We start from the raw sequence: 14,069 nt of genomic DNA on the forward strand, positions 1-14,069 counted from the left end.
CTGTATTTGACCTTCATAATAAAATGATTGTTACTGAAAAAAATACCATAACAAAGTTTAATCTATCTTTATAGTATTATTGCAAGTATATAATGTATACATATAAATACTTTCCAAGAAAGAATAATTTTATTAACCTACCCCCTTAATCTACAGTGCTTATCTGTAAGGCTATATAGGTCTAAGAAAAGCTGATATTTTTCAATTTTCCCCTTTTGGGATTATTTGGGAATTTTAATATATCATTTACTACATATCAAGGAGTAAGAAAAATGCATAGTTGCTTCTGTTGCAATTAGTTTGAGGTTCAGCTATTTTCATGGCTAGATTGACTGGTCTATAGGGTCACATGGGCTTGCTGACGGAGACAAATTAGGTCATATTTATTGAATCGTATCGTCTGCCAACTGTCAACTTATTGTCTTCTAGCCATGGTTTTCAAAGTTTAAAGCAGATTTAAAAAAAAGTAATTAATGTTTTTGTTATGAGAGAATTTCAAACACAACCTGAAATTTAGTAGGTAGTTCGAATCCTGTCTGCCCGCCCCATGGCGTGAATTTATTACTTTTTCCATGATAACTCTTTTGAGATAAGAAATGCGTAACCATGAGTTGTTGATCACAGACAAACATGCACAAGTAGCTCTTTAGAGACTGTAAAAAACACCTTATGTTATTGTTCAGACACTTGCTTGCACGTATATCTAATATAATGCCTCTTGAGTGGCATGGTTATACGTGTGGTGTTGTCGGCTAGCTCGTATTTGTTTGTTTGATTAATTAACGTCCTATTAACAGCTATGTTTTAGGTCAGACACAAATAGATATGTTAAATATACAGTTAGCCTTAATATTATACGATAGTATTCATGAGTGTGAAAATAAAATTTGCAGATGTAATGTTGTCTCATGCCAGGAAGATACACTTACAGTGCTGGTTGTAAGATAAACCAATTTACTTGTACTGTGACCTTTTATAGGTATGCGTTCACATATAATAGTATATTAAGTGTACATACGCACTCCTCCAACGAAAAAACCACGTGTATATTGTTTTCGTTATGATTTCCGGTTATGAGAGTTATCTTCCGGTTTACACTATTCATCGACTCATTTTTTTTTCATCTCGATTTGCTTTATTATGGTCGTCGACAAATTCGTAAAACTACCATAAAAGTTAAAATATACTATGTATTATTTATATGTTGCAAAAATAGTACTTTATCCATTGCATAGTTCATTCGCATTTTGTCTGAGTTATGTCCCTTCAAAATCTTTGATTTCATATCCAAAATCACATTTTTTAATGTCATGATATTGCAATAAGACAAACTTTTAATTTATATATTCAAATACTTTAACTTTATTACAATAATTATCTTTGAAGGGAATTCCTGGTGACAAATTGTTGAAACTGGTAACAAATTGATGAAAATATGATTATTATACAAAATTTGAATTTATATACCATTTATGTTCATGTTGTACAAAAACGTTTCATGTTAAAAAAACCATGTAGTTTTAAAAAAATTGGTTCGTGGAAAAAAAAGTGTACAAACGATATCGAGCGATATATTTATTGTTTTTCCCCAAAACTGAGGCGAAACCTCTTCGATGCTGATAATTTCACACAGAAACAATATTTTAAAGTTTTGTTTTTGTATTCCTCTCTGGCATTAACACTTTCTAAAAGCCTTCGCAAATTTACACGTAAACGACACTTGATATGTAATATATCATAACAGTTTTGCATTATACCTGTCTGACAGTGTCATCACATGTAACTATTCCACGCACGAGCTCACATGACGGTTTGGTGATCACTTTGGTTTCTGAAAGATCCGACATATTTTCTATCTTTCGCGAAAACTAACAGCCTGAATTATGTGACGCCATTTCTGTTTTAAGACCATCTAGGAGTCTCGAAATAAGGCTCCTTTCTACTGGTGAAAATCTTAAAAGATTTCTAATCTGTCTGAATACAACTTTCTCTGTTCTAGTAAAGGATGTAGTGTTCAAACTATAAAAGAATTTCGGTACCTCCCTGGAATTGCACATCACATCTTCAGCAGGACCTTGAAACAATAATTTACCAAATAAAAGATAACAGAGTAACATTCCAGTGCTCCATAAGTCCGCCATCAATGCATTGTATGGAACTTCCCTTAGAACTTCCGGTACCAGAAACGGAACATTTCCAAGGTAATCCTCGCACGAGACTACTTCACTTTCACTTGTCACCGCACAAACCGCAAGGCCAAAGTCCGCCAATTTGATGACATGGTCTGCAGTTATTCAAACGTTGCTAGGGGTCAAATCTATGTGAGCGATCCCACGCGAATGACAAAATGCTATCGCTTTTAAAATCTGAACACCGAATCTCATGAGAAATACTACATTTAATGGAAATCTTTCTCGTAAATAATTTTCCAAACTTCCATTTTCAGCATATTCCAGTATAAGGTTCACATGGTTCGAATTGATAAGCAACTCCTCAAAGTGAATGATGTGGTCGTGCTTTAGACTTCGCAGACACTCGATTTGTCTAGTATATACTGATTTGTCATGAGATTCCCTCTGTAAGATATTTGTTTCAGTACGAACGCATTTCCTTCTGTTAATGTCTGTATTGTAAAAATGTCACCAAAATTTACTACATCTACCATTCCAAAGTTCTGTATTTTTTATCCATTCTAACAAAATCTGCATGTATAAAATGTTGCTTTGAATATTACAATTTAAGTCTTCGTTAAGCTAACTCTTTACGGTTTTAATAGAATTCATCGCTACCAATTTCCGTATCGAACACTGAACATATGAGGATTGTTAAGTCCGCTGCTTAAATTGGTTCAATTTGGCGCACCAGTTTTTTATTGATGCATTCGAAGTATGTTCACGAGTTTTGTTATCACTTTTACTTAACATTCTCACTATTAACGGTGAAAAGTTAATATAGAATGACGTTAAGGTCAACGCGCCGATTACAATACCAAAGATACAGGAAACTGTCGGATATATATGCACGAAAATCACTTCAGTTTTAAGCCACAACTTCAATGTAGTATCCGCACCCATACATAATTCCAACATTCCAATGAAATAATTCTAGTTTTAGCATTTCAACTCGGAACATTTTGCTTTCTTCTGTTATCCAGTTACCAATTTGTATAGGTTAGATTTTACTGAAAGATACAGGAAACTGTCGGATATATATGTATGTAGATCTACAGATTTCCTACCATGCCTTGTAACTGCCATCGACAGATCTGTAGCTTTAAGAAAAATGAAGAAGTTCGCTCCTGATTGGCGGACTCTCTTGTTAAATGACAGTAGGCATATATCACGTTTCATCTCAACAAACATCTTCTTATTTATCCGGAATGAATGTCCATGGAAAAAAGCATTCTAATTATCCAAATAAACTTATGGCAGAATGCGGGAATACAACTTGTATACACTATTTATACTAAATTTATGTAAACGCTCTCCATCCAATAGGGTTTCTTTATTTATTTGCGTGTTACGTAATTTTTCTTAGTTTATCATGTGATGTAACTGCCACGATGTATGTAATCCTTTCCAAGTGTTTTACCAAGATCGACCGTAAAGACGTCTTTTGTTTATTTCTGTAAGGTGTATGGCATGATTGAAGATGATTTCTGAAGATTGATGAGGAACGCTTCGCTTACGTCTTTGAACAAAATGCGATGTTGGTTTTGGTTAACCCAAACTGTACATTTTGATTTGTGCCGTGACGTATGGTTCAGCAGCTTTCGATTCATATTTATTTGTAGAATTAATTGAACACATATTCATGGTATATTGATTACATTTGATTGATTCTGAATTCCAGTTCGGTAGCTCGAGGCCTGTCTTTGTGCCAAACAACGAAATATACAGCAAGCTTGTTTTGCAATTATAAAGATCAAAACTTTAATGTCAAAACCCCGCGAATCGATTTAATTTACCATTTAATTTTTATCAATGCACAACCTAACATTCTGTTCAAGCCCAGTTAGTTCGAATAGATAGTTTGCAAGAAGCAAATCAGGTTTCAGGTTATACTAATATAGCCGACGGTAGACAAAAATACTGTTATACTTTTTCAGTGACTGTATGCGGACGTCCTTACCACAGGGACTTGTAACGTAGGTTGTGAGAAAGTCTGTTGTGTATACATGTGTACTATAGGCCTATATACTATATAAAAGGACAAGGGAACCAACGGCTCGCTTGGAAGAGGTACACCTGCCTCTACAAAAGTCGCCGGTATTCCGTCAAACATGGATAAATATGTATATATTAAATACTAATATATTCTTAAATAAATTTTCGATACGGAAAACACAACTTCAGACACGAAATAATATATTAACATACCTTTATTTCACTATGAACGCGGAAAATGCAGTCAGATTTCCTCACTGTCGTTTTGCTTGTCCACTGAAATCTAGGTTAAACACGTTTGAGTGGATATTGTGTACCCCATGCCCGGTCCCGAACTGGAAACCCCATATACACAGTGCCTGTGTACTAAAAGCTACAATATTAATGTGGTAACGGTAAAGTAAAACATTAGAGTCTCGACTTAAGTTAGATTCTTCAATTAATGATACGTGTATTTCAAATAAAGGTACTTCTAAGAACCTTAACCATAAAACTTAATTTATACAAAGTCTGGGTACAGAATTCCAGTGCAGTATCGGGTAAGGGCGGGTACACTAAAAAGGTACCCATCATCAATTACAATATGGCGGATTATACAAACAAGAGTCGAGTGCTGGATAAAAAAAGTGTGATTCCTCGCTTAGTTGTTGGATTGGATTAATGGAAGAGTTATCGGAGATAGCCTATTTGTATTTGCAATGGGAAAATATCACCAGAAAGTGAAGTGAATGCATACAAAATTTGTTACAAGGGAATATGAGTGCCTTTGACCTAGATTTCACTGGACAGGCAAAACGACAGTGAGGAAATCTGACTGCATTTTCCGCGTTCATAGTGAAATAAAGGTATGTTAATATATTATTTCGTGTCTAAAGTTGTGTTTTCCGTATCGAAAATTTATTTAAGAATATATTAGTATTAAATATATACATATTTATCCATGTTTGACGGAATACCGGCGACTTTTGTAGAGGCAGGTGTACCTCTTCCAAGCGAGCCGTTGGTTCCCTTGTCCTTTTATATAGTATATAGGCCTATAGTACACATGTATACACAACAGACTTTCTCACAACCTACGTTACAAGTCCCTGTGGCCTGACACATGCAATACTTCAGTGGTTTCATTTCTGATTTTCTATTTTCAAAAAGAATTTTAAATCCATAACAATTTTGTACCATATATTGCTGTCATTATAGTATCAAAACACATGGGATTATGCTAGTTACGATCGGTCTACCACTATTGATACATCTTCTTTCAAATATGAGCGGTTGTGAATTAATCATCGATAGCATTTTCTGGATAAGTGATAAAATTTTATACATCACGATATTGAATATTCATAGATGGCTTTATGTCTTTCTTGTTCATAAATGTAATGGATTGCGTCGATGCAATTCTACTTCATGCCGTTCCAAATACGTGTTTGAGAAATTTCAAGGCTTTTAAACAAGAATAATTTTTATCAGATATAGATATTCTATAACTCATCTTTTTCACAAGAGAAAAAGGGACTATTTCACAGATGACATTTTCATGGATAAAGCGATATATTATACAAATGTGTCTGTGATGCGACATTCAGATGCAATTAAATAATTTACCAACCAAAATGATCCAAAATCTCAAATTACACGTGTTGAACAATTGCAACATAACAATACTTAAATCATCGAGATGCAATCAATCAAAAACAAGGTTTCATATAATACATTTATTTAGACACAAAGATAACAAATTCTTTATTATACATGATTAGTGGTGCTTTTAAAATTGATTAGATTTCAAGCTGTAATCATAACTGTCCGTACGGTAGCCAGAGATGGTATAAAAACATAGCATAGATATGCAATAGCTTTAGATGGACCATTATAATGCTTCAAGCAAATTTGGATAGTTCGGCACTGCATATATTGATATCAATAGTTATTATTGATGTATGTTTTCATGAGTTTGTTACTCTACAACTTGACCGTCTCCAATATATTCATTTTCCAAATATTCTGTTGACAGAGAAAAGTTAATAAGCAATTGGATTGGGTATCTTAGTCCTTGATATATATATATAGTAAGATGGTACAAAAAACAAGAAACACTTTAATATTAGACGGTTTAATATGAAGGTAAAGGGAGATAACTCCCAAAATGATTACTTTAACTCTTAATAATATTTTTTTATTTCTTTTGATTGTATGTTTTTCACAAAAAAATGGTGGTATAATAATAATAATTTCACTTGACTATTTGTCCATTTGGACATATTATCTCAACTGACCCAACATTTACGTACGGACTATTAAGTCCACATATGTACAACATCAACCATCCACTGAAGTGAACTCATTTCACAAAATAAATATAGTTACATCTCAATACAATATATTTTTCATATCAGTAAAACAATATGATGATTTAAAAAATATATTCTCTTCTCTTAAGTCCCATTTGTCCTGCCCATAATACCTCCTTTGTCTGTGAAAGAGAACTTCAATATTTACATATAGGTAACTGATATAAACTGATAAACGATAACAATCATTGATAGTCATCACTTTGTGATTTACAAGCTGTATCATGGCGGATTATCAGGGTTTGTTTGATTAATTAACGTCCAATTAACACCTATGGTCATGTAAGGACGGCCTCCCATGTATGCGGTGTGTTACGTGTGTGTTGTGCGAGGTGCTTGTTTTGGGAGACTGCGGTATATTCATGTTGTGTCTTCTTGTATAGTAGAACTATTGCCCTTTTTATAGTGCTATATCACTGAAGCATGCCGTCGAAGACACCAAGCAACACACCACACCCGGTCACATTATACTGACAACGGGCAAACCAGTCGTCCCACTCCCGTTATGCTGAGAACTACGCAGGAACAGAAACTACCACTTTTTTAGACTTTGGTGTGTCTCGGCCAGGGGACAGAACCCAGAGTCTTCCTCACAGGGGCGAATGCTCAACTCAAGGCCAATAGTGAGGGGTGCCAACGGAATCATTAGGAAAGATAAAGTTAGTTGGGAATAGAAAAGATAAGATCCTAAATTTAGTCGCCTTTTACGGTCATGCAATATGGGTCGCAGGTACAATTCTAACGCCCTACCTGCAGGCCAGCCCATAGTTATCTTGTGCATTTGAGTATAGTGCTTTATAATTGGGCAAGTGTCTAAGTAATTACCTCCCTTTGTCAATTAATCTTGCCCGTCTAGACTTAGCTGATGTACAACTAACAACACAATCATTTTTGCCATTTTAGAAAACCTGAAAACTCTTTTAGTGTCTGGATCCAAGAATATTTCAGATGATGAATTTCTGAAAATCAAACATTTCAGAAAGATGGGTCATTTGTGTGCTGGATTAACACAAATCACCGGCCAAACTTTGGTGTCCATTGCTATCACTGTAAGTATGTCTGAAGCAAATCAAATTCTGAAAAGCTGTCGTAGATATTTGTTTACGATGACATCTAAGTTTGATGTTAACTAGAGAAAATTCATTTTAAACAATTGACATATTTTATGGATATTGTCTTTCATTCAGTTCCAGCAATGTTTGATTTATATCTAAAGAAATCTTTAGTCAACAGATTATTATTACATGTGGCTAGCTTAACCTACATTTGTAATTGATAGATCATTAGTTATGTACACTTTTTTTGTATAATGTATCATTACGCACTGGGTAAATACATGTATTTATAGTTAGTTGTTTACATGCCTTGAATTGACCCCTAGTCTTTTCAATTGTTTTAGCTTGCTTGCTGGTCCAAACGATCAAGGTGAGCTTATGCTATACCGTGGCGTCTGGCACCATCCGTCTGTCTATTCATCAAGACAACTACTTCATAATAAAGTGTCAGAATTTAACCAAATTTAATTGTTGGTATCTTTGTGGGATGGGGACTTAAAATGTATAAACGATCAGACTGAGTTATATAACTCATTTAAAGGAAAGTGATAAGACTCTCTGGGCTTCTTGTATTTGATATAACACCAAGTGCTATACTGAATGTAAAATATTTTCATCTAATTTGTAAAATGAATGCCCTTTTAGATTCTATATTATTGGTGCTATCAATTCAAAAATAGATTTCATTCATGATGATCTGTTTTCCAGAATTAGTTCATTGTTTAATCTAATTCTGCAATGCAATCAATTCAATTCTTATTTGAGTACCTAGTAGATCACTTAAAGATAAGCGAAGGATCCTTTGTTATTCTTTATTATTAAATCGGTGTTTAATAAATTCCTAATCCTGTTTTTTTTATAACATGTTTGTGTATTACAAGATGCATTACAAGAAAAATGCATGGAGGCTAAATTATGAAACAAAAATAAGCACAAAAAATGTAACAGTTTATCCCAGTTTATTTCGACTGTCAATGCTTATTTGATGATTGTGATTTATGCCAGTTTATTTCAGTTTATTTCGACTGTCAATGCTTATTTGATGATTGTGATTTATGCCTTTATCTATTAATTATAGGTTGTTTAAGAACATTGGAAATAATGTTTCACAACATCCTTTTTATTAACATATATTTGTATTACTTAACCGTATATTTTGTATCTTGTATAAGAACATTTGAAATAGCCATTAAGAATACAGAATTAAGAAATCAATCCTACACAACGCAAAACTTTTGCTTGATGTGATAATTATTCAATGATACTATTTCTGTCGTTTTGAACATCATGTTTATGATCAGCAAAGTGATAAACGTTTTAAAAAAATCAAGAAACAGTATTTGTTAACAGAAGATTCATGCATATTGTAACATTATAATAACGAAGACTAGCATATTGTAACATTATAATAACGAAGACTAGCATATTGTAACATCACAAAAAAGAGATTTTCATTCAATTTAATATGTTATTTAATTCTTGAATAATATATAGTAGATTGAAAGGTTTTTGAGGTAAAGAAGTTTGTGTTATGCCTGTGATGTGGCAAAGAAAGATTTTTTATTTATATTTGTATTTTTATCAATTCAAAGTACTGGCCTCATTAATTTTAGAGGCTATACCAGGTAATGGATTATGATGCTTTTTATCATAACACTCCCAAAATGTACTTATATAAAACACAAAAAATGTAATTTTGTCCTTTTACATTTGAAAGGTCAGATAGACCGAATAATATGTATATGAATGCTACCTCTCTCTTTGTGTGCTTGTTTGTCAAAATGAATGTTGATATTTATCTGCGATTATTTACATTTTATACATGGCCAAAAAGAAAACAAGTTTCTGTTTCCGATTTACTGAGTATAATTTTGGTACACTATCTTATCTGTCTGGTCTTACTTCTCCTAAATAACAGTTAGGCCTGGAATCTGAGGTTCTGAGAGTTCACTAAAATAACCTTGGCCTTTTACAAGGTTATTGGGTAAAACTTGGAATATTTTACAATAATCAACAGTTGATAGATTTTGGACGATGGGACCAACCTCTTATCTAACAATTTACAGAGACCAGATGTCTTAAGTAAGCAATCATTATTCACTCTACAATATCATTTGGTTGTATCACGAACACCATGTATCGTTGTTTGTATTAATAAAGCAATGTTATTTGTCACTTTATTGCGTTAGCATAATGATTTCCTCATTGCTCCATATATTTAAAGATGTGTAATGTGCATACATATTAACTCCTTATCTATATTGCACCATTTTAAAAATGTGTATGTAATTACAACTTTATAAGTACTCAGAAATCTAACAATGGGAATGTGATGCCAAAAATGCTTGCTTAAATGAGGACACCTTATACCAAAACTGGTGGCAGTTATAATTATTTTGGTGTTAGTTTACACTTAAAACTATTTATGTTAAGGAAAGTTTACACTGAAACGGGTGCCAGCTGACCATTTTAGTGTATGGTTTCCTTATGTTTTTACAATGTAGTAAACAGTTTCCTAATTTTAGAAGATTTCTGAAATTTTAGCCTATTTGACACCTTTTGGCCCCGCCCCTTCAGTCTTCGGGAGTTGGTTAATATATACAATATCGTAATACGACTGACCATCTCATACTGGTACTTATGACAACATTTCACTCATTACCTATTACACAAATGACCAAATAATGCTAAAATATGTTTTCCATAGATAAACTATAGCAAAATTACCCCAATCCTCAGGGGAACAAACCTCAGGGGAAAACGTGAGACCCCAGGGTCATATAATTTCTTTGTGGTCTTGATCCTTCGTCAATCCTCTAGGATGTACAGTGTGAAATCCGAACACTTGAAACAATACTTAACAATAGAAACAGATAAAAGTATACAACAAAACCAAATTCAGTACACTGATGCTTGTCGAAATATGACATCCAATCATCTGTTCTGTATTTGCATATTTCAGGGTTATCTGTCCTTGTGGGTAGGTATTATTTGTCACGTCATGCGGTTCTCAGCGTAACGCCAATATGTCTATACCCGTCATGCGGTTCTCAGCGTAACGCCAATATGTCTATACCCGTAAGGTAGGTAACTGTTATATGCAAAGAATAGGACGTTAAACTACCCAAGTCGTGATAAGTTCTCATAGTGCGAGTAAAAGTGTCAGCAAATTGTGGAACAAAGTTATTGTTTGAAAACAAATCTTCAGTTGATAGTCACCCCACTCACTATAACAGACTGCACACAATGTATTTCGAAAAAAGCTGTTCATATTATTAGGCTTTTGGTTGTATACTACTGTAAAGAAATTGAAAACGTGACCGATATTGAGGCACGAAACATCAGCCTCACATAAGCGATTTCTTTCAACAATGACAATTGATAGGCCTAACACAAAGAATAGACTGCAGTATCGAGAGTACAACATATAATGTTAAATGAAATCAATTTCATAAAAAAATATTTGTAAATAAGTTTAAATGATTACATAATTTCTTTATTAAAATAAGATCTTATTTTTTGTTGTTGTCGTTGTTGATGCTAGGAAGGGAGGGAAGTAACGCGAGATGTACTACATAAATGCCAACCTGGTCATATTGAAACCCGCTTATTATGAACAAATTCATAGGGTCCCCTGAATTTCATTATTCCCGGGTCAAACTGTAATAGGTAAACAGCCTAACAAAATAGACAGGTTTAGCGGTGTACACACGGTCATACTAACAACAGACAAACCTGTTGAGCCAATACCGTAAAACTATTCAAGTGTATTTCTGTTATACAATAGAATTATTAGTACCATCGTGTTGCTCGGAAACATACACAGGGCAACAGAATGCAACAAAACTGTTTCTCTTACTTTTCCTCATTATCCTTTACAGTCGTTTAGCTAATTGTGGTTATATAGCAGGTACATATAATCAAGATACTTTAAACAATCACTTTTATCAAACCGAAAACGGACTTTTCGCTTTACGCACATATTAAGTTTAGGATTTTATCAGATTTTAACTATGTCATAGGAGAAATAAAACAAAAAATATGACAGGTAATCTGATTAAAATACAGATCCTCATTATCACTACGTTTGATAAGAGGATCTGAGAACATTCCATTTGGGGTCAAGTCAAGATGACCTTTTGAAAAGGCCAATCAAATTGTCATTGCCAGAATCTTGACTGGGAACGAAATAGTTTGAAAAAGCTGTCCGAATCATTTTTGTGTCCGTAGTTTTCTCGCCCAAAGTACACATCAAAGCTAAATGTATATGTATACTGGGACGAAATGGCGTTATCAATTGACTTAGCTATGTGTAGAAAATGTATTTGATCTGACGTACACGTGGTAAAAGGTCATCCGAACATGACCCTTTATGGGATGTTGTCAGATCCTCTAGTGAACGGAGTTGTTAAAAGGATCTGTATTTTAATCAGATTGCATGACAGAAGGCATTTTATTCGTAAATCCTCTATTTCCATTTTCTTCTTTTGGCCACACATATAATTTCGCGTGCCAGGTATTTTTTATTAACGGCTGTGACTTCAATTTCGCATTTATATCATTTTATGTATACATTTCTTATGTTTGCTGCTCTTATTTACACATTATAATAATAATAGTATATGACTCTTTCATATGTACATATGTAGGATAGAACTATTCCACCCGAGGGTACAGAATTTTGGGTCAGAACCGAGGCTTGCCGAGGTTTCTGACCCAAAATTCTGTACCCGAGGGTGGAATAGTTCTATCCTACATAATTTACATATGAAAGAGTTATTTTCTCACATTGCTTGTCGAATTACTTGCACGAAAGGTGAGGCAGCTATTTTGTGACAAAATCTTAACTTCTTAAATAATCGATCGATTTTAAAAATAAGAACGCCATTCGAAAGAGCTCATCAAAGTTTGGTTTATATTGAAAATATAAACAAGAAATCTTAGGTAAAATGGTTTTGAAATGCAAATTAAACAAATGAAATGGTAAATAAATCCGACAAATTAATCGAAATAGAAGAAAAATGACGTCAACTTTGGCTGACATGACGTCATCTCATTGTTTTTTCAATTGTGACGTCACAGCTATGTAAGATAGATTTATCTTACATAGCTGTCTTTCATGGGACAACTCTATCTTACATGGCTATCTATGTGAGAAATTAACGTATTGCATACATGTAAATAAATACCAAGTTGGACCAATAAGTTGGTCTGCTAGTTGCGTCAGGGTATTGATATAATGGAGCCGATATGAAGTACAAAGAGCTCGTTCTGTTTGACAGACGTTTGATACACAACAACATGCTGCTACCAAATGTAAAATTAATTTGAAGGAATATGTGCATAAAAGAGTAGTTTTTAACGATATTGTATTCGTGTTTTTTATTACCATTCTAGAGGAAAACGTATTTCTTATCCCTGATACTATAGGAATTTTGTAAGATATAAAACCCGTGTTAAGCCGAGTATTCAGCATAGGCAATGCAATGTAAATATAGTCCATTATTTACAAATATTCCCTTTTTAGATTCAGTATGAAAACAATATTACAAACTTTCCAATGAATCGATTCGTGTTAAGAAAAATGTCGCTGTGCACATTTTCGCTCAGATTTCTTTCTTACTTGCGCACATTTACCACAAATATTCAAACCTATTTAATGATCACATTTATACTATTCGTTTCAAGTCATAATATTAAATTACATAAAAATATTGATTTCATAAGTTGCAAACGTGGAACTCTAAAGGTAATTTCCGAAAATATTTTATCTCGTTTTTTATCAACAGCATATGCATGGCTTCATCGAGAAGATGTACTATTCTTCATACTTATATTGCTTATTAAAGACATTAGGATTATGTAAGACTGACATTCCCTGTTTACGATATTTTTATGGGTTTAGTTCATGTGTGTTTGGGATACTGTGGTATCCCTGAACTTTACTTCCGTGCAATGAACTTTCCCTGTTATATATACTGACAATCTGCAAACTAATCGCCAACCTCCGTAATTTGTTGAGCGCTAAGCAGAAGCAAAATTACCATTGCGATAGCCTGGTGTGTATCGGCAAGGGAACAAAGTGGGTTTTTCATAGTGTTTAACATTGTTCACACCAATGTCTATAAAACTGGCAGTTTCTGTTCCTGCTTAACACTCAGCATACAGTATAATGTGACCGGAAGGAACACTCAGCATACAGTATAATGTGACCGGAAGGATGTCTTGCTTGGTGTCTTCGGCAGCATGCATCAGTGATGTAGCACTATAAAAAGGGCAACAGTTCCAAGAAGACACAACGCGAACATGCCACAGTCTCCCAAAACACGCACCTCGCACTACACACACGCTACCCACCGCATACAGGGGAGGTGCCTTACGTGACCATAGCTGTTAATAGGACGTTAATTAATCAATCAAACAAACAAACAAATACCCACAATTATTTTTAGCTGTATCAAATAAAACTGATATAAACAGTTATTTATAATCTTAAC

The 14,069-nt window shown here is 33.8% G+C and overlaps 1 pseudogene; it reads right to left on the bottom strand.

The window, feature by feature from the left end:
- Window positions 1-1,467: 1,467 nt before the first annotated feature.
- LOC138324500 (uncharacterized) lies at window positions 1,468-2,691 on the bottom strand (annotated as a pseudogene).
- Between the last annotated feature and the right edge of the window lie 11,378 nt (window positions 2,692-14,069).

Source organism: Argopecten irradians, chromosome 5, assembly GCF_041381155.1.
Source record: "Argopecten irradians isolate NY chromosome 5, Ai_NY, whole genome shotgun sequence".
Taxonomy (NCBI): domain Eukaryota; kingdom Metazoa; phylum Mollusca; class Bivalvia; order Pectinida; family Pectinidae; genus Argopecten; species Argopecten irradians.